The 21,496-nt window shown below is 40.2% G+C and overlaps 1 protein-coding gene across 3 annotated transcripts in view; it reads left to right on the forward strand.

Annotated features, from left to right (window-relative positions):
• Positions 1-21,496, forward strand: part of LOC123774476 (uncharacterized) — a 274,120-nt gene that overhangs the window by 120,559 nt on the left and 132,065 nt on the right. The window lies entirely within an intron of this gene.

Raw genomic sequence — 21,496 nt, forward strand, 5'->3', positions numbered from 1 at the left:
CAAGAGCTGTGCTCAGTTACTCACTGGGTTCAAAAGCATTCAATTGTAAACTCTTGCAACCTCTACCGTGACGATGCACTGAGATGATATTGCTCCGAGACGAGGCGAGCAGCGGCGACATCCAGGCGTTCTAGATCTCCTTCAAGATGTAGCATTTGAAACCCAATCTCAGGGTACTTTTGAGCGGAAGTAAGGAATATATGATTGTACTTAATTTTGTTTTTGTAATCCAAATAAGAGAATCGACGGTTCTTGTTTGAGGGGTAAATATAATTATTATAATTATTTTTTTTGATAGAGAGAATGGATATTTTGGTACGAGTGCTTTTCTAAAGTCATCTTTAAATGAATAAAGAATATTCATGTAAAATTATTCTACCTCAGAATAATTTGTAATAAGAGTTAGGTATCATAAATAGTTTCCGAATCAGATTTAAAGCTAGAAAATTTAGTTTCCAGACCCCAGATGCCTTCTACCTAAACGAGGCCTCTTAACTCTATAACAACTCCATTTTCAGAAGACTTAAACCATCATGCTCTTCAGAGTTCTCAAATGTGATAAAACTTGCAAATATCGTCTCCACAAGGAGCTCACGTCGTCGTAAAGTAGTTTATTTATATTTTATTATCCAGAGTAAAGCTTGTTGGGTCGTTTGTCATAACGAGTATATCCAGACAGTTCCCAACACTCTTGGGTTTCGGTGAAGAAATTTAACTCTCTTGAAGAAAGAAGGAGACAACTCTCTTACCGCTACGATCAGGCAGCAGAGAGGAAGCATTTCTTTCGTTTTTAATTCTAATGGGCTTCTTTTCTTTGCTGGTAATTATAAATTCAAGTTAAAAAACGTATATATAAAACACAGGTCCTTTGCTACTCGTTCTTGTTGTCCCCTCCCCCTGTTCGCCACCACATTCTTATTCTTCCTCGCTTCCTACAACTTTCTTGTTCCTTGTTCTACAACTCTTTCAGTCTCGTTGGTCTCTCTCTTTTATCACAGTTTTTCTATCTATAATCTTAATGTTATTTGGAATTTGAAACTTCAATATATTCATCTTCACGTTGTTTCCTCTTTTCCTCTCACTCCGGTTTCCTCTCATTCTCTCTCTCTCTCTCTCTCTCTCTCTCTCTCTCTCTCTCTCTCTCTCTCTCTCTCTCTCTCTCTCTCTCTCTCTCTATCTTTCTGTATCGATCGATTTCTCTTTTACCCTCTCACTCTCTGTCGTACGCTTACACAAACACCTTTTCACTCTGTTACTCTCGCAGACTTCCACCTCTTCTTTTCATGTCTCTCCTTCCATGTTCACTGCTACTTCTGTTGTTCTGGTGCCGTGTTGTGAGGTTAAGGTACGCGTCGTGTCTCTCTCAAAGACGTACACGGACGAGGCCACAGTGACTGTTCTAAACTCACAGAGCCACGGTCCACCATCAATACCTCGATATTGACGAGTAGCGTCGTCTGGACTCGGCTATCTCGCCTGGCACTCCTCCTACAGCCCAATATATATATATTGCATATTTGACTACGATGTTGAGAGGGGAGGTATTGTCTTGAACCCGCTGGGGAATTTAATTGCTTTTAGCATCAGCTTGTTAGTTCATTTTATTTTGCTAGGATGAGGGGCCCACTACTGAATGGGTGTATATCCACACCTGAGTGATTAGCTTCTGCTTCTTTCCAACAATCGTCCTGGAAAATTCAGCTGTGCTGTGCTGTCATGACCGTATTCAACAAACCACCAAAAATACAGTTGTGTTTCTGTCAACAATAACTCTCAACAAATAGCGTGAAAAAATAATGTTGTGCTCAAGCTCTTGGTTGTTTTTCACATTCATTTGTAAAGCTTGTCTAGTATGCAGCTACGTTTCAGATTTACTGAATAGAGAACAAATGCATACCATTTGCCTCTATCCTTTTCAACAGGAGCAACTTTCAAAGATACGATTATGTTCTCCATAATATATTGAATGTCATCAACAATTCCACGTGGCTTCGAGCCACGTGATGTTGTTCATATATCAAAATCACAACTACAAGCTTTAAATTACATATTTAGACAAATATAATGCTCTCGCTGACTGTAAGGCTAAATCGTAAACAGTTCAATTCAAAATTAATCTATCCTCTGGATATGTGAATTAATTATCATAAGATCTAAATACCATCAAGACAAGCACCTATTATTGACTCGGAGCTGCAATTTCCGGGAAGGGCTTCTGAAAGGAACGGTGAGATCCTGTGAGATCCTGAAAGATCGTTTGAGGTTGTTAGACCATGTGCAGGCGATGAGTCACAATAACGTGGCTAAAGTATGTTGACCAGACCACACACTAGAAGGTGAATGGACGACGACGTTTCGGTCCGTCCTGGACCATTCTCAAATCGATTGGTCTGTTAGACCATGTGACTGTAGACCATGTGACTGTAGACCATGTGACTGTAGACCATGTGACTGTAGACCATGTGACTGTAGACCATGTGACTGTAGATCATGTGACTGTAGATCATGTGACTGTAGACCATGTGACTGTAGACCATGTGACTGTAGACCATGTGACTGTAGACCATGTGACTGTAGACCATGTGACTGTAGACCATGTGACTGTAGACCATGTGACTGTAGATCATGTGACTGTAGATCATGTGACTGTAGACCATGTGACTGTAGACCATGTGACTGTAGACCATGTGACTGTAGACCATGTGACTGTAGATCATGTGACTGTAGATCATGTGACTGTAGACCATGTGACTGTAGACCATGTGACTGTAGACCATGTGACTGTAGACCATGTGACTGTATCTCAAAACAATAGAAGTTACGAGGATAAGGTTCGTCCTGGACCCTTATTTAGTCATATAAGAAAAGAGCAGCGGCGAAAGTCAGTGTATCAGATTAGAATGTGAGATGAAACATGAGAAAGCAGGAAGCAAACAACAGGGAATAATAATAATAAAAAGAGAGAGAGAGAGAGAGAGAGAGAGAGAGAGAGAGAGAGAGAGAGAGAGAGAGAGAGAGAGAGAGAGAGAGAGAGAGAGAGAGAGAGAGAGAGGGAGAGAGGGAGAGAGAGAGGAAAGAGAGCGTGTAAGGGGACTAAAATTAAATCAGATCACGACTGATACGAAGTTTAAAACATTTACCTATACACAGAGGTAAGGGCAAGAGTCAACACAACTGGGAATAAGGGTCACCTTGGGTCTGGTGCACAAAAGAGCTACAACAGTGCTACTTACTCTTTGCATAACTTTTAAGATTTCGGTGACGTTGTGAGCAGCGGTATGACATTCAACATTAAAATCAATAGAAATGTTGCATTTAGTTTTACAATATGTGGCAAAATGGAATCCAATATTATAACGTGCTCACATTTGTAATCTAACAACCTAATTCCCTCAATTACAATAATTAACAAAATTAGTTAATATAATTACCTTGCCCATCAAAATAATTTCCCGTTTTCTCTACCGGATGTAATTAGCTAGTAATTTAAACGTTCGTAGCTTCAGGCTTATCACCCAATCGTTTCATGAGTAGAGGAATTAGCAAATATAATCATACAGTAATTATTGACTTCAGTCCAGAATAACGTCAGAGAGGTGGTGGTGGTTTTTAGAGTAATTAACATACACGCTTAAGCTATACGGAACATTTCTATACTTGATTACTGGTCGTAACTATTGTTATACCCAGCACACACACACACACACACACACACACACACACACACACACACACACACACACACACACACACACACACACACACAGAAGAGTTGTGACAGATGAGGATTGCAGGATCCTCCAAGAGGACCTGAACAGGTTGCAGAGATGGTCAGAGAAATGGCTACTGGAGTTGAACAAGAGCAAATGTAAAGTTATGGAAATGGGACTAGGAGATAGGAGACCAAAGGGACAATACACAATGAAGGGGAACAGCCTACCTGTGACGACGCGAGAAAGAGACCTGGGCATGGACGTAACACCTAATCTCTCTCCTAAAGCCCATATAAATAGGATAACGACAGCAGCGTACTCTACACTGGCAAAAGTTAGAACATCATTCAGAAACCTAAGTAAGGAAGCATTTAGGGCGCTTTACACTGCTTACGTGAGGCCAGTCTTAGAGTATGCCGCCTCATCATGTAGTCCCACAGCTGAAGAAGCATATAAGGAAACTGGAAAACGTGCAGAGGTTTGCAACGAGATTCGTCCCAAAGTTACGACGGATAGGATATGAGGAGCGCCTAAGGGAACTGTGCCTTACGACACTAGAAAGAAGGAGGGAGAGGGGAGACATGATAGGAACGTATAAATACTCAGGGGGATTGACAGAATGGACATAGACGAAATGTTCACACGGAATAGTAACATAACTGGGGACATGGGTGGATTCTGGAAACTCAGATGAGTCACAGAGATGTTAGGAAGTTTTCTTTTAGCGTGAAAGTAGTGGGAAAATAGAATGCACTTAAAGAACAGGTTGCGGAAGCAAATACTATTCATAATTTTAAAACTAGATATGATAGGAAAAAAGGACCGTAGTCATTGCTGTAAACAACCGATGCTCGAAAGGCGGGATCCAAGAGTCAATGCTCGAACCTGTAGACACAATTAGGTGAGTACACACACACACACACACACACACACATGAATCTGTACACCAGTTGATCCAGTACACAAGCTCAACCCCCGCAAGCACAATTAGGTGAGTACACACACACACACACACACATATATATATATATATATATATATATATATATATATATATATATATATATATATATATATATATATATATATATATATATATATATATATATATACACCACTTCAGGCAGGTGTGGCCCAGTACACCGACATCTGGCTGGCTCTTGACCAAACTACACACCTGAAGACAAAGCGACGACGACATTTCGGTCCGTCCTGAACCATTACCAAGTCGAGTGTGGCTATTATCGTCTGTTATCGTCTGTAGTAATAGTAATAGTAATAGTCTGGCTGGTTATTACCATCCTCTGGCTCGATACAAGCCAACAATCCCTTCCCGGTATCCCATCGTTCACAATCTCCCATCCCATCCTCCCCTCTCCCCCCTCATAAATCCAAACTATCTTCCCCTTCTCCATTTCCCCCTTTCTGCCCACTTCTCCCTATCCTCCATCCTCTCCTCACCATCAAATCTCAACCCCTCTTCCTACCCCCTCTCCCCCCTCTGTAGCGTGCCTATTATATGGAAATCTGGGTATTGGAAATTCTCTATATAATTACCATTGATCCATTACGATTGCATGTTGGGGACAGTGGGAAGGATAGGAGTTGGGAAGGTGGGAGAGGGGGGGGGGGGGGTGGAGAGATGAGGTAGGCTGGATGGGAAGAGAAAATGGGGATGAAGCTGGAAGAGAAGATATGTTATGGATGAAGGATGGGAAGGATATAGGAGGATACACAGAGTCAGGGAATCAGTGGTATGTAAGCACCTTGCCAGAGGCACGAAGACACACCACTTTAGGTTGCCACACAACTGCTATCTGGCAACCTTTAACGACCCCCCCCCCCCCCCCACCCTAAAAACTCACTAAGACCATGCTAATTTTCTCCTATTATCCTCCAGGAGTCATAATTGAGACTTTAATGGAAGATCTCAATGTTAAGCCCAGTGCACCCACATAATTAAATTTCAGCAATTACTCGTGCAATACAAGTCCAAAAGCATGCTAACACGGAAAGTTATATACACGGGTCGGTAATGAAGCGATAGAAACGCCTCAGCTAGAAGCAAAATTTGCACAGACTCAAGTGGTAAATATCCTCATGTGAGAGACAATTACAGCAACAAAAATTATATAAAAAGCTGGATAATCCTTGATTAAAGTTAACAAATAATCAGGTGGCAGAAATAGGCGAGAAACCTAGAGGCAATGTTGACAGTAACATAAAATATTATTATTAACTTGTTTATTGTTTGGTGTGGTGAAGGTCTGTCAGGCGTCTGTCGGTTTCTTGGGTGTTTGTCGAGGATAGTCATATCAGATGTCGTTGACCTGCGTCAAATTTAAGATAGGTTTTTGTCTAACCAAAAGCGTATGAACCAGGAGGTGATGGAAATGTCATTTTGTTTGTAAATAAACCAGCGGAATCTTTATGCTGTGATCGACAGCGTCAATATCGCTAGACATGAAGTGTGGGGGAAGATCGGGTCGCAGCGTCCATAGCAGCGTCACTGGCATGGACACCGGGCCATTGACATCACGTCATCTTAGTGAGCCCACCGCACTCCACTGAGTGCGCCTCGATGCGCTGAGGAGTGTGGAGGAGCGTAGAGAAGTGTGGAGGAGCGTGAAGGTGCATGGATGCGGTTTGAGGAGCGTGGGTAAAGATATAGAGCATGGAGAAGGACCGTGGAGACCAGCTTACCATTCCAGATCACACCAGGACGAGCTGTGAGCATAGTGTCACTTTCTCTTCCCCACTGGTCACTTCTGTGTGCTCTTACACCAGTAAATGTGACATAGAGAAAGACCATGCAAAGGGAAGACCAAGGAACAAGGGGAGTGTGCAAGGGATCCATCACCCCTTAAACACCATCTTCAAACGCACATCACATGCTCGGGTCATGGGACCCCCCAGGTCTCTTCTTTCAATATCTCCACACACTCACATTTCCATCCTATACTCGCAGATCTTCTCAACAGTTAAAATAAAAATATATAAAAAATCCCTCATTCACTGAAAATAAACATTTTTACGGAATAAATGGACCTTTTGTTTTTCTTTTGTGTTATCCCTTGGTGATTTTTCTGTTCTTTTCATTGGTCGCTATTTCCAATGATATTCATGGAAATTTCCATCCATATATTATATATATGTATATTATATATCTTATTGTTGCTGGTGTGTTTCTTTATAGAATCCATTTCCGCTCTTCTGTATCAGTTTTATTATTGTGTTTGGCACTCACCTGTTGGGGAGGCTCTGGCAAGGGCCTTCAGCACCTCAAGTCTCCTTTTATTATAAGATTGCAAGTCTTGAATTGTGACCAGAAGTCTCACTCACACATGCACGCGCATACGTGAAGACATCAAGCAGCTTGGGGTGAGAAGTGGTAACTGGAGTTCAATCCCAGCAAGTGTAAATAAAATGACGTTTGGGAGGGTGGATAGGCGACCAGCCGAGGGGGGGGGGGAACAGGGAAAGATGGGGAGCCTGAAGTATACGTGGTACAAGAGAGGATAGGTGACCAGTAGGATGATACGAGGAAGGACGGTACACGGTACGAAGAATGATAGTTGGCTAGAATATGGTACACCGTACGAGGTAAAATATAGGACCTTGTTCCAATGCACGGTGCACTGTATAAAGGTGCACGGTACAAAGAAGAACATGAGGACTTAAGAACGGTGCACGGTACCAGGACAGCTACTTCGAAAGTCAGAAAAAAAAACCACTGGGAGTGGTCATAACTCCAGCATTAACAGCAGATAACCTACATAAATATATTAACATTAACAACATAAGCAAAACTTTCAAATATCAGATCATTATACACAGGCCAGCCTTTGAATATGCAACATCAGTTTGGCATCTTCACCTCGTGAAAGGTCAGAAAATGACCACGGGATTAGAACCAGAGATAATAGAGCTATGTGGATAGATTAAGAGAACTTGAACGACCTAAAACAGAAGGTCAAAAATGTGATATGATCACCACGTATGAGATACTGCTCAAGCCGACATTTTTTTATCAGAAGAGGAAAGGAATAACGCTAGCTCACAGGTGGAATGCTGTTACAGTTGAAACTGCAGATGCCAGAAATTACTAGTATTTAGTGCAGGTTGTGAGTAAACGCCACGCTTGAAGCATAAAACATGTTGTGTGAATGCCTCTGTTAATTCTCAACCTCTAAAGCACGTTTCGGACACGCAATTTTACATCACCAAGTGCAGAAAAACAAGATACAATACATAGGAGGCAATGCCCAAAGATTTATATCTCGCTCCCAGCTGCTACAACAAGCGTAAGCACTAGTAGGTAAACAAAAAATATCACAAAGACTGAGAACTAAATTCCCAGAAAGCACAGAGAATCGAGTAAACACAGACATACACAACGCTCTGGCAGAGGAAACTGGCTCCTTCATATCAGTATTTGCAGACGCTGCACAACCAACGAGAGCAGTCATGAGAGAAATATAATGTAGTACCCTGCAAATAGATCTTGGACGCACAACAGGCAGTTGTCAGAAAAATGGCTGATAAAATGAAACCTTGGCAAACGAAAGGTTAATCGGATAGGATCAGGAGTGAAAAGACATGTACTCAACATTTTTCAGCAACGTTATTGTGACTCTTCATCTGAATAGATATTTACTAGGAAAGGTCCGAAGATATGCAACATGGCTCTCTCCAAAGTTAAAGAGTTTGAGCCCACAAGAAAACACTAAGCGTACTGACTTCCGAAGAGGAGAAAATTAGGTGATATGATAACGATATCTTAATTCTAAGCAGAAATGACAAATTAGCATTATTCAAAGCTAGGAACAACAGAAAGAGGGAGCAGAGATGGAAACTATAGATATAAATGAGACACAGAGGTGTCAGAAAGAACTATTGCACTGATAGACTCGTCAAACAATGAAATAGGTTAGACAAGGAGGTCGTTGAAGTTATCTCAATACTAAATTTTAGCTGTAAATATGTTTAAAAGATTGGGAACTGAGTCACTGCCATAAAGTTAGAACGTTCGGAAGTCGGAGCTCTAAGCACTGCACGCACCTCTAGGGAACTACATCTGGACCAACTGAATAAAGCAACACATGGAAAATGTAATTTTATGAGGACAAATGCCGCGTAATCAAACAGATCGAAAACAACCTTTCAAAGTGTGTGAAGAAAAATATTAAAGAACTCGGACGAGGACAGAGATTCACGGCTGGGGTGGGTGAGGCTGGGAGGATGTGAGGGGGGGGGGGGGTAACATAATGTAAACTCTGTCCAATAAATTACATGATGGAGGAAATTTGGTCAGTAGTCAGTATATTTGATAACCGACGACTAGTAAGGCGGGGTCCAGGAGCTAACAGCTCGCTCCTGCAGGCATTAATGATAAATGCGCGCGCACGTACACACACACACACACACGCATCTGCAAACACACACAAACACACACACACACACACACACACACACACACACACACACACACACACACACACGCACGCACGCACATCTCACTCCATCTAGAAGCCAATTACCAACTCAATTGGATAGATAGATCGCAGGTCCCTTGTATCTATGTGCTGCTCCCCAGGGATCGTAGACAAATGTTTACTGAGAGATGAGTAGATCTGATAGAGTGCGGGGCGAGAGAGAGAGAGAGAGAGAGAGAGAGAGAGAGAGAGAGAGAGAGAGAGAGAGAGAGAGAGAGAGAGAGAGAGAGAGAGAGAGAGAGAGAGAGAGATAGAGAGAGAGAGAGAGAGAAGAAAGTGAGAGAAATCCTTTCTAATCTTACTTGGGGTTTTAATCACTCATGATCATGTACATCTTTCGAATCTCCTTATTTTAATTGTAATACTTTGTTGTAAATATACCCTTTCCTATATCTGCATACCCGGTCTTGGGTTCCAAAACTATTTCAACAACGTTCAAGAATGCAATCACAGGCAAACACCTGGGAGCAACAGAGTAAGACCAGAACTTAGTTAAGGAAAGTGTTATAATGGTATATTTTGCAACAGAGTCACTGACAAGCTCTTAGTATTTTTCTAGCATATCATTTGGGAGAAGGTGCCCTCTAACAGTTGACGAATTTCTGATTTACTGTGTATCCAGCTGCCTCAGTGCGAGGAACATTCTCTCTCCATCCATAGGGCAGAGCGAGGCACCTGCACCAGGTGTTGTTATCTAGAACCTTTGCGGTTGTCAAATGTCAAAGGTCAGAAAACGTCTCAAATATGTTGAGACTTTTGTCTCTGAACTTCCCTTCCCGCAGGTCCAGTGTCATGTTGAACGATCTGAGTTTGGCCATGAACTCAAAACGATGTGGTTTACCAGCCGTAAACGGATGTTATACGAGTTTAAGCGTGAGAATATGTTCTTCAGGTATGCCAACGTGAGCCACTGGTTAGTTGACAATATCATGAGAAATTCAGGCGACTTTCCTTGTTGTCACGTTTGAATAATTCACAAAACCTCTCTTTCAGTGCTTGTATTCTTGATATCACATGTCCCCGTGATTGCCAGCAAGCTTCGGTGTGAAAAAGTAACGCTTCTTCATTTTTTCCAAACTCTTGGAATGTTAAATGTTGGATTCGAGTAACGAGGACACGATTTAAATTAACATGGGCACAATATCATCACTATCTTAGCTCTGGTGGGAGAGTTTTAGATACCAGAGTATATCTGTGAAGCATACTGTGAAGTCTCCTTGTTTCAGGATCTGCCTATATCACATCTCGCAGCCGCGACCGACGACCAGACATTATCGTTGTTGTATCAGTTGTGTACGAACAACCATTAGCACAATAAAACCCTTCAATCCCCCCAAAAATTGAGACCTGATAATTTGGAGACCACCACGTCCATCACAAGATCATCACGTGTTCGTATTGAAACACACAATGACAGTCATGAACATATTATTGGACAAAATTGAACAAATCACTTAATTGTAACCGGTACGACCATAGTCATAAACACTCTTCTAAAATATTTTAACACCTCTCGACAATTGCAGCTACCCCTTACATTGTACTATATATCACTGCATTTAAACAAATATCATCGAATAATTATGAACATCTGCACACAATCAGAACATTAATGAACTTACATCATTTCTGACAAAAATATACGGAGACTGTAGAAGCAAGTGGAGGCGTCAGCTGCGGCTAACTGACTGTTGTTACTCAGTTTTTACAGTACCAAATCTCTCCCCCTTCCTCCTCCTCTTCCCCTAGTTGTCAATGAACTGGACGGGGTTGGACGTGAGCCAATCAGGTTCAGACTCATCGAACTGTCGTTTTTTTCACTGTCTCCCTCCCTCCTCCCCTGCTCTCTCTCTCCGTCTCTCCCTCTCTCAATAGATTTTCGCCAGCCCGCCTTGTACCGCTGGGTCCGTTTTTGTACACTGCTTAGTACAGGAACAGACGACTGCTGACTTCTATTAACAGGGCTGAGAACTTTTCCTTCCCATAGCTCATGGTAAGCTTCACCTACTACAGTCCCTGGAATGCAACCCACCAATCGTTTTATACCCAGGTACCCAGTCACTGCTGGGTAAACCGAGGCATACAATTATGGACTGGCGCCTAGTCAATTCTCCTTGGTCATGATTCGAACCCAGGCATACAAATCGCTCGAACCCAGGCCACTGTGCTAAGGGGACTACAACCCTCGTAAGTGCAGGCTTTATCTATATATTGGTTCTCTTTAACACATCTGCCTATTATGTTAATATTTCTGCCATTATTGATGTTAATAAAAATAACACAAAACAAAACTAATAATTCAACAGCTAATAATAATAATAATATAACAGTAGCTACAAGAAACTGACATTCAATTCAGCATTTCCATCCCAATAAGGACCTTGGGAAATGCCTATAAACATCCCAGATTGGAAAAAATGGAATACAACTTGATATTCCAATTATATAAGTAACAGTTTTTTTTAACTCAGACAACCATCGCGAGTTGAAGAATCAATTGCCACTTGAGTTCTTAAAAATCTGATGAAGATTGAAGTGCTCTTGAAATCGCATAAATTGTGGGTTCTACGTCTCTGTTCTTAGCCTCCGGAGCCTCTTGTTAAGGCGGGTTGGTGGGGGATACGGAGGGAGGTAAAGGACGGAGGTAAGAAAGGAGGTAAGGCAGGAGGTAGGTAGGGACGGAGCGAACTAGAGGAAGTGAAATGGAAGGGAACAAGCGAAAGTGAAGAGGAAGAGAGGAAGATAACTAGACGAACGGCAGAGGATGGGAACTAATGAGAACTAATGAGTTCTTTCCTCATTAGAGGGAGAGAGAGGGAAGATGAAAGACAGGTGAGAGAGAGTGAAGAAAGGAAGCAGCGAAAGTCATGAGATTTAATGAGGTAGAAAGGAGAGATGGTGGAAGAGATAAGAATAAAAATAAGATGAAGAAAGCTTCAAAGAGGGAGGGAGAGAGGGAGAGAGGGAGGGAGGGAGTGAGGGAGCGAGAGAGGGAGGGAGGGAGAGTACGTACAGGAGAGGGAAATGTACACGAAAGGAGGTCGAGGAGAGAATGACATAGACAGGTGCGGAAAATATGGAAAGGGAGTGAGGAGATTAGGGTGGGAAGGGGGGAACGGATAGGGAAAATTATTGAACGAAGGGGGCAGAAGGGAGTGGGAAAACAATCTAACCACTAACTGAATCATATCAATTTCCAAAGTACCAAAGTATTGATAAAATAAATGAAATCATAAAGAATTAGGTAAATCAAAATATATATAAATATAACCGTCTGAGAATATATTAAGATTTTAAATCTCCTAATATTTTATTAATGTTTGCTGCACGAAGTTTAAAATATTTTTTACTTGATTCAATATTACTATGTGTAATTGGGTTCATACACAGAGTTCATTGTTCACTGTTCCGTTAACTGTTAACTATGAACAGTAAAGGAACAATGAACAAATCGCTGGGTTTGCTGTTCAAAACATTGTAAGTAACTTGAACGACGATGATATATCATTATTTTACCTAATTGTCGAAACAATGGACCGGAGTGCTCACGATGTGTATGTTCAAAATATGAGTTATTCTCGTCTCCAATTGTCTGTATTTTGTGCCTTTGTTTGTCTGACTCAGTTCGAAACTATGGCTCGAGACGGGCTTCTTTCAATTCCAACTTGTATTGTAAACATTTAAATTACTCGTAATACCCAAAATACGCAAATTTTCGTCGGCTAACATGTTTGTCTTTAACTTTCTCCATATAAATATCCCCAATATATAACATGCAAGATTTATGTTGAGATAAATCACTTTATTAGACAGTATGGATGATTCATTTTTCTTAGTTGGTTGCCATATACTGACGTATTATCGTGGGCGACAATCAATATATCTAATATTGTCTCTAGATGAAGGACAAAATTAGCAGTCTGAGGCCTAGCATATACAATCATAGGCCTGATTTTAATCATTCACGTATGTACTATACTAGGCCAATAAAGACGTAGGATGTGTTGTTGTCTTTCTCGGACTATCTACGTAATTATTTGCTCAAAACGTGGACCAGTTTGAGGGGCTACAACAGTCTATATTTTGTAGACTCTATTCATAGTACTTTTAGGTAGTATCTTTTTGGAGGACAAACGGTAAAAAATGATTCATTCTGGAGCCCGCGTCCAATGCTCTGTCGTACATTTCGTTCCAAAGGCTACTGTGGATTGTTGCTTTAATGTGAAGTCGTACTTTCTTGGCATGTCAGGGAATGATGGTGAAAAATATGTTACTTTGATAGCAACAAAATTATAAGGAAAGAAAGAGTTTCCGGGAAGGCTAAAGCTTACCTCACTCCCGTCGATATAACACGACCACCGAGATCTTGACAAATAAGCACCTAAATTTTCACCTAAATCTTAAAATCTACAAATGTATCCGTTTGCTTGATCGTTTATGTCTATCTTTCTGTCAATCTCTCTATGTTTCTGTCATATGTGTTTGTATACCTGGTTTTCTTTTTCTAACTTGCATAAACATTGAATAAAAATATTTAAAATCGAGGAAGCTACGCATCTAGTGAAGCAAACTTTGTTCATCTGATTTTGTACTTAACATTCAGACTCTAAGACACAGAAGAGATGTGGCTGGTCTGTGTGCATTTTACAAAGACAACAAAAGGCATACCCCCAACACTAATCTTTTATACAACTTTAAATACAAATACAGCAATCACAACGTGCGACATGTAATTACTAGAGAGAGAGAGAGAGAGTCCCTTTGGAAGAACAGAGCAAATTGGACGCTCGTATCATCAAAGATAGGCAAAATTATGGAGCTCATTTTGACAACTGACTGCTAACCAAAACGCAGAGATTCGCTTCAACAATTAAGAGCATTCTGTACCTGAAATGCTAAAAGCCAAAATTGGTATTCCAAAAATGTTAAGTATACGCGTTCTCCTACAGATAACAGTACAACATAAGGTTCAATTTAAATGTTGAGTTTCCTTTGACCTGATGCAACTGTTCACCTAGCATTAAATATTGACCAGGGAGTTTGGCAAATGTTGTGGGGTTTGAAGCTCAAATTGCAATTGCAATTGCAATTGGAATAACTTTGTTGGGGTACAAATACACAAAAAGAGATGAGGTGGCTTAAGTTATTCTCACCCCGTTCAAAGAGTTCAATTCGCCTTCATCAGAGCATTTTAGAATGATTAAAAAATGTTCTGATGAAGGCGAATTGAGCCGAAAACGCGTTTAGCTTTCTCTATTTTTCACATGTGGTTTTTCCGCATACTTAGATCAGTGTTTTCGCAATCATTGTTGCATATATATATTTATATATATATATATATATATATATATATATATATATATATATATATATATATATATATATATATATATATATATATGCAATATATATATATTTCTATATATATATATATATATATATATATTATATAATTTAAATTTTAATTAAAATTAATTTTAATCTGTGGAACAACTTAATGGGTTACATAACAGATGAACGATCGCCAGGTGGTTTCAAACATAAATTAGACGTAAATATGAATTAATTTTGGATGGATATGAATAGGAGCAGCCTCGTATGGCTATCTTCTGTAGTTTTCGTTATTCTTTTGTTTTTATCTAACCATCACAAACCAAACATCTGTCTTTTTTTTTTTTTTACTATGGCGAAATATGTCGGACTTTGAGGTATTTAGAATTTATTTAAGCAAAGAGGAACCAAGTCCCAACCAATGACTTTCCTTCCTCATCTTGGAAAAAGCAAACACAATCTTCTTCTCCATCAACCCAGTTTAATTTTCATCAGAAACTTTCCATTTTTACTGCATGAATTTACCAACAACGTCATAATGAAAATGTTCAAAATTAGGTACAGGCGGGAAATCATCACAATGAATCTTTTATTGAGCATAAGATTAAAATCTTGGCAAATATGCTATAAAGGTATATAAGCTACTTATATTCTTTTGTGTATATCTGTGCATACATCTCTGTGTGCTTGCAGGTCGAACGTCAGTTCTTGGGCCTCGCTGTGCCCCACTTGCTCCTTAACCCATAATCTTGAATCTATATGTTTTTATACTCGATCACCTCTTCTACTCTCATTCTTCCAGCTGCTGAGTACTCTTAAACAGACCAACTTTACCTTTATTTTTCTAGTTTACTGAGTTGCTGGCTAACACCACCATCACCCTCACGCCCTCATTCATGCTTTTTATACATTTTAAAGATTTTTTTGTCCGTGTTTAATTTGATATCAAACAATCTTGGTATTCACTGCCTGCTCCCCCTGTGTCCTCTGTGTATTGGGAATTTAGTTATGTAGTCAAGTACTGGATCAGGGTCAGATATTAGTGCGGTCTGATTTACCCAGAATGCGATCCACCAATTATTGTGCCTTGAGGTTATTCATTGATGCTGGATGCACGGAGGCGAACGAGGGAGAAGTGCTTTCCTGATCAAGCCTCGTATTTCTCTCTTCAGCGATGTCGGGTCTAGTTCATTTAATATGTATCCTTATAACTCATGCGTCTTAGCTCTTGCACTGGTTTAGTGATATATATATATATATATATATATATATATATATATATATATATATATATATATATATATATATATATATATATATATATATATATATATATGCTTACTCTTTCCTGTCTCGTTTTTCACTTGTGAGGTGTTCTCTACTTGTGCACATGAAATAGTCAGACGTGCCGTGTTCGGGGTTCGGAAAATGTGGCTGAATCCGGATCCTGATAACATAACCGAACTTATGGTGATCAACCTGTCAGATGTCATTGATGTTCTCGAGTTAATGTCCGCCTGAAGATGTAACTTTCGTGGAATGTATATTGCGACCTTATTTCTGTCCGGCTCCAGAATACTTTTTTTTTAGCCTGCCCGTTTGTTAATTTGTGTCCGGCCTCTAGTCTTTCTCGCTTATGTGTTTGCTGAGTAATATTCAGGAGAACATTTACACTCTATCCAGGTTTTCTCGTAGCCTTTTTTCGGGTTTCATTGGGAACTATTGCTAAGAAAGCCTCTATACCTTCAGGGAAAGCAACAAGAATAGGGAGGAACCTAGTACTAGGTTCCTAGTACTAGCAACCTAGAACCTAGTACTTTGGGACTCGTTATCGATAACGTCTCGACAATCAGATGACTATCAATGTGATTCTTCGTTATTTAGTTTAGGCCCTTCTGTAGTCCCAGTCAGTGCCACTGTATCTTCGCTAAGTGCAAATCTCGAATGTAAGGCACTGATTACAGGCATTCTTACACATCAAAATATTGCACTGTCAACGTAGACGGACGTCAAGGCAAGATGACGATGACGTGACGATTACGCGCCAGAACTCCTGCAAGAAACCCGTTTTTGAAAATGAAATAATCAATCGGATTCAATGCCGGGTTCAATCACAGTATCCAAAGATGAGGAACCTTTCCATAAGGAACCCGGTTGAGGCTGGCGAACCCAACGCCTGTCCGAGCGATGCCGCTTACGATATCCATCAGTGAATGTGTTGGAAAGAATCCAATACATTCACTACAGTGTCCGACGGTCTACGATGTTACAGTACAATTGAGTTTCTCTGACTTAAGGGGTATAGTCCTTTCTCAGTCTATTCGCCGAACGTAATCTGCCTCTCACCCTGTCAACCTGCCTCTTGGACAAAGGAGAAAGTTTTCCAAACTGAAGGATTGGAGATTCATGAGAGAGGGCTGCTTGTTTTATCTCTCTTAATCTACTCAATCCACTTGAAACTTTGAGTAGATACTCATTCTCCTTTCTTACCAGATATCCAAATCGGAGATCAGTACTGTATATTCCCTTTTTTCTCACTCTTTTTCTTATTCACTCTTATTCATCCCACTTTCTCTCTCTCTCTCTCTCTCTCTCTCTCTCTCTCTCTCTCTCTCTCTCTCTCTCTCTCTCTCTCTCTCTCTCTCTCTCTCTCTCTCTCTCTCCCTCTCTAACACACACACACACACACACACACACACACACAACAAATCTCCTTACCCGCACTGAAAGGATTACTATCATAAATCTCGCTAAATGGCAAAAATATATTCGTAAGGAGAAACCAGGAATTGCATGCCGTCTAAATTTTATTCATTCTCGAATCAGAGTTTTCATGGAAGTAATATTTCATCTTGTGTTTGGATTTGCATTTGTGTCCCAATTGATGGTTTACTGGAATTCGCTCTCTCTCTCTCTTCCCCTCTCCTCTTTCTTTCTTTCTCTCTCTCTCTGCACAGCTATGTACGTCTTTCTCTTTTTTTTTTCTCCATTATATTCTAATTTAATTTGCTTGACCTGTTGTCTTAGCTCTTTCTCTACTCTCATTTTGCCTTTACCTCTTCCCACCTTCTTTCCCTTTGTCCTTCGTTTTAGATGCTTTTTCCCTGCTCTTTCATCCTTATCTACCTCTTCCATTCATTTCATTTAGATACCTCATCTTATGAACAAATCCAAAAGGGCCGTGACGAGGATTCGAACCTGCGTCCAAGAGCATCCCAGACGCTGCCTTAACCGACTGAGCTACGACATGGTCAAAAGAGTTGAAACCGAAGTTCTACTGAACTTACTGGATCCTGCAGCCTCTCCGAGACTCAACCAGGGTTTTACACAGGGTGTTTCCTCGAAGTTTCTTGAAGTTTCTCTTTCCTTTCTATCCATTTCTTCTCTTTCCGTCCAACTGCACTTGAGGAGGGGGTTCGCGCCCTTTGTCTGAAGGGACACACCCATCCGACAGGCACAGCGATCGAGCTCTTTTTGCAGGTATATTCATTTCTCACTGGCCACTCGGAATTTCCCAGAGGTATCAGCTTGAGTCTTAGGCAATGTAACTTGGGAGTGGATGAAGTATATTAAGGTGTAGCAGGTCTCAAGGAAAGACTATAACCGCTTGTCAGCAGAGAAAGTTGGAAAATGGGTAGGAGCCCGTTTGGAGATTTGCAAATTTGGAGCGAGGAAGTTGCAGTTGAAATCGATTACATATTGCATGAGTTGTATGTTCTGTTTTATTTTTGGTACAGGCTTGTCTCAGTGTTTGATGCTTTAAAGTGTTGAAGTTGTGTAAATTTCTGTAACTTAATAGTGCATTTGGTTTATATCATCCGTGAATTTGTCTTTTATTGGTATAGCTTATAACATAAATTTAAAATCATATCTCGCTTATCTATTTATAAGCTGAAATTTTTGTTAGGGCTGTACAATTGTTTACTCCATCCAACACTGTAATGATTATATATCGGATTCAAATAAAGCTTGTGGTTTTTTTAAATTTAATAAGGTTATAGAGAGCAGGTTTATAATGTTTAGGTGTTACGCTATTTATATGAGTTTCTCGTGTAAATGTTATTCTGAGACGTCGTGTAAAGCCACCAATGAATGAAGTTTTTTATTTGCTTTTTCATTCCGCTTTCTTTTCCTTTTCACCCTATTTTTCTTTGTTAATAGGTATCTCTTTCCCATTCTTACCCTCTCTCCCTCTCTCTCTCTCTCTCTCTCTCTCTCTCTCTCTCTCTCTCTCTCTCTCTCTCTCTCTCTCTCTCTCTCCTTGCGAAGAAGACAGGAGAGTAAACCTTGTCTTTGAATAAGGTCAGACCTGCTTCACTATTGAACATTGACAAGTCAAGCAGTGTCTCGGGTGAGGGAGTGTGGGTCAAAGGTCAGAGGTCACAATGGAACTTGTTCCACACGATACTAGAGGCTGACGACCTCTAGGAACTTGGATTAAAATACTTCTAGAAATTTATGTTCGTTTAGAGGAGATAGAGACGAAACAAATGATCTAGAATTATAGTAATAATGAGAGTAATATACACATATAAGGTAACTAAGGTTAGGTAACTGAGCTAAGTTAAAAGGCTGATAGAACATAACTAACTTAAACGGATGACGGAACTGAGCAAAGTTGAAAGGCTGAGGGGGAACCAAGTTATGTTAAATGGCTGAGAGAACTAGACCAAACCACAGAGGAAGACAGAAGCATTAGAAGGTTGAGAAGGAGGGGGGAGGGTTTGAAACCACATAATAAAGATGCAAGAAGAATCGACAGTCGAGACAAAATAAGCTAGACAAAAGAGAAGCAATGTGCAAATGAATATCAGACATTAGGGGGAGGGCAAATAAATGATTATATACAGGAATGAGTCAAAAATATATCAGAAAGAATCCCTTTACTAAGGAATGTAAGTTCCTTGCATTTATAATTACCACAAGTTGCAAAAAAGTGAAGTGAATTTTATAAAGTCTTTGAAACCAAGTCTTCCGAAATATTTATTTGCATTAAATTGCAGTAAATGCTTTAAACTATTAAATGGCTCGAAAGACTTAAGGGGGTTTTGGAACTGACATTAAACCATGCAAGCACATTTATAAGAGTACATACACATACACACACTTGCACTTACAAGCCCTGCAAAGCATCAGGGCACACATGAAAGCCTTGGCTCGTGTTCTCTGAGGTTCGGGAGAGAGAGAGTGCTAGAGAGATCAGGCTCTCAAAGGCAGGCAACCTGGGATTCGCAATCACTGCAGAGCGGTTGAGCGTAGGTGAAGCCAAGCATGTGAGAATCTCAACCAGCTAGTCAGTGGGGCGGGATGCTGTGGAAGAGAAGTAGGGAGGAGAGTGACAGAACTAGAGAATGGGAAAGAGGGAAGTGGCAGACAGGAGAGAGGCGACAGAGAATGTTAAATTATATAAATTGGTGTACTGTATAGAATTCTAATAGGCATAGATGAACATGGAAGAACAGTTGAGAAAGCTTCAGTAATTCTGTACAATGTACATTTCCATCCCATCAATGTTATCATTCCTGATCATCAGCAAAATATTATTATTTTTTTTTCGTTATACGCAAGCCTCAAGATCTGTGAACTAGTGCATGCGCCACGTACAGGTCTCAGGGATAAGGGGCTAACCAAATTAACTTTCGATAAATCTAGGCTATTTTTATTAAATGCATTTTAACTGTCACTACCACATCCTGTACCACACGTATGGTAAGGATGTATGGTACTTCAAACCTTGAGACCAGCCAATGGTTTGGCATTTGGCGCTGTTGACAATTGATTCCAGATTCAAAAAAAGGTTTTGGACTGCGTACAAAAAACGTCTTTTCGGTCTGCGCCAGCGAGTTTGTCGGTAAAAGGAAAAAGTCTAATGCTTTGCTCTCTCGACGTGAAACAAAAATCTAACTGACATAAGAAATAGTGGGCTCCAAAGTCTGGTGGTTAGTTGTTAATGTTTGAAAGAGATTTCCATTCAATAAAAAACTATATCTCTGAATTGGCAAGATTCTAGCTAATATTAAAAAAAGTGTTCAAATATTGGCACGTTTAATTGAAAAAAAGTAAAAAAAAATATATATAAAAATGGTTAACGTTAATTGTTTTTTAGTCTATTGCCTCCGTAAATCAACCAACAAAAAATCAAGATAATGACAACATATAATGTCAGACCAAGACTGACAGGCAGTCGTCAGACCAAGACTGACAGGCAGTCGTCAGACCAAGACTGACAGGCAGTCGTGTGGACCAGTTGCATTACCTATCATTCTACCAACTGTGCCTAGCACAGATAATATGACTTTCCTTTATAAATTACAAATGATACACAATCTATTACTGAGTAGCCACCATACTGTGTTAGATTGAATCTTACCCTGCAGTATCAGTCACTTGATGAAAACAGATTAGCTGTGTTGTGGCACAGGTTGGGGAACTATGGTCTTTTGGTTAGAAACCACAAATAAAAGCATTTGAGGCTGTCCTTCAGGTAATTATTAACAGCCCTTGAGAGCATGCACTCGGGGAAATATTAATGAAACGAACTAAAAGCAACTCACTTTGTGGTAATGTTCCAAGGGTATATGAATTGATAAAGTAGTTGTAACTGGGGAATGTCTTCCTCAGTGACGAAACACATCGTATCTCTGGTACCAAAACTTATGCTGTACAGCTGATACCATGTTATGGGCGGTAAAATAGTGACTTAAATGGGTATTTGCATAACGACTAACATCAGTCAGAATCATCTCAAATTACCCACTAATTCGTGGAATAGGCCACAGCTTAACACAACTAGAACAACAGCATCCTTGTCAAGTTGACAAGGATGCTGGGCCTGGCCCCCAGGGATGCACTCCAAAAGTTTAACGTCCAGAAATTTGCTACACCCTCACCAATCCCACAGGATATAAATGCATATTGGTAACAATCTATTTATTAACAAAACTCCATTTCCCAGAA

This window comes from Procambarus clarkii, chromosome 51 (genome assembly GCF_040958095.1).
Source record: "Procambarus clarkii isolate CNS0578487 chromosome 51, FALCON_Pclarkii_2.0, whole genome shotgun sequence".
In the NCBI taxonomy this organism is placed as follows: domain Eukaryota; kingdom Metazoa; phylum Arthropoda; class Malacostraca; order Decapoda; family Cambaridae; genus Procambarus; species Procambarus clarkii.